Source organism: Chrysochloris asiatica, unplaced genomic scaffold (assembly GCF_000296735.1).
Source record: "Chrysochloris asiatica unplaced genomic scaffold, ChrAsi1.0 scaffold00482, whole genome shotgun sequence".
NCBI classification, from domain to species: domain Eukaryota; kingdom Metazoa; phylum Chordata; class Mammalia; order Afrosoricida; family Chrysochloridae; genus Chrysochloris; species Chrysochloris asiatica.
In genome coordinates this window covers 806,721-808,146 of record NW_006409000.1, presented here as the reverse complement: position 1 = coordinate 808,146, position 1,426 = coordinate 806,721, and the positions used below count along the sequence as shown (strand labels likewise).

At 36.5% G+C, this 1,426-nt stretch overlaps 1 gene segment (V, D, J or C); it reads left to right on the top strand.

Moving 5' to 3' along the window:
* The window catches only part of LOC102840700, a 17,028-nt gene that overhangs the window by 987 nt on the left and 14,615 nt on the right, over nucleotides 1-1,426 (top strand).

Sequence of the window (1,426 nt, the reverse complement as noted above, 5' to 3'; positions counted from 1 at the left end):
TTTTTTCCCTAATATTTTATTCTGGTTTGCATTGGGTTGCTATTAGTCAAACTGACTCAGTGACACTAACTACAACAAAGATTAAATATTTTATTGTGTTGTATTGAAACTTTGCACAGCAAATTGCATTCCCATTCAACAATTTCTATTCATATTGTTCAGCAACTTTGGTTATATTTTCTACACTATATCAGCATTCTTATTTCCAATGTGGTTGTTCCATTCCTGCTGATGTAGATTACTTATAATCCCTACCTCCATCTTTGCTAGAGATCACATGATAGAATTTTGCATGACTAATGACTTTTTCATTGCAAATACCTTTTTTTAAAACAACATAAAAGATAACTATACACATGGACATCCCTTGATGGTATACATGGGAATCCAATTGATTACATCTGTGAGAAGACATGCTGGAGTAGCTCAGTATCATCAGCCAAAACAAGTGCCCATGTGATGACTGTCAGACCAGAGGGGATATGCGCAAAGATCAGCACAGCAAGGATCATTGGACACAGATTTGAAGAAGGGGGAGGAGTCAACAGAAATCGCTTAAAATGGGACTGTCTTCCAAAATGAGCCTGGCCAGGCTTAGGCTGGTTCTTCCTAGAAGAAATGCCTGAATGTTCTTGAGGGGAGGTGAAAGAAGCTAGAAATGAGGAAAAAGGCTGAATAAAAACTTTTATTTATATCTTAAGATGTTATGGCAACATATTGGAATTACTCAGTCAGGTTTGAAGACAAGAAGCTAAAAAGGGGGCAGTAAAGTCTTACTCATATATTGCTAAAATGTGTTTTGGTTTTCTTTGATGATTGTGGTCCCCGTCTTATTTTGAAGAGGGGAGCTCTTTTTCACCTTGCCTTACACAAAGAAAGACAGCAATTACAATAAGTGAAGCCAAACTACAAACACACCTATATAATCCTACCATCTGGGGAAAAACCAATATCAGTTTCTATATATCAGAACAGCATAAATAATCAACACCTGCTAAAACCATTGTTCATTGAATAGTAAGAGAAGTGAAAAGAGAAGCGCGTCTCCTGATCACATGGACCAGGAGGCAATCAGAGAGTTTAAGAATATACCAGTATATATTCATCTAATTCTTGAAAATACAACAGCATCACAATGTCCAGATAACAGCAAAATGATTCTGTTCAAGTCTAAAAAGACAGAGTAGCTCATATAAATGAGCCATACAAATGGAGGCAGACCTCAAGTTTTCACTGGAAGGAGTGTAGGCTTTGGAAATGCCCGATAAGGAATTCAAGAGAATGATATTGAGGTATATCCATTTATTCCACAGAAAGTTGAGGAAACTAAGTAAGAAGTCAGAAAAGTGCTGCAGGAACAATCTAATAAGATAGAAATTGCACTGGAAACATTTCAAACCTGCTAAAGAGGTCCAAATGATTAATA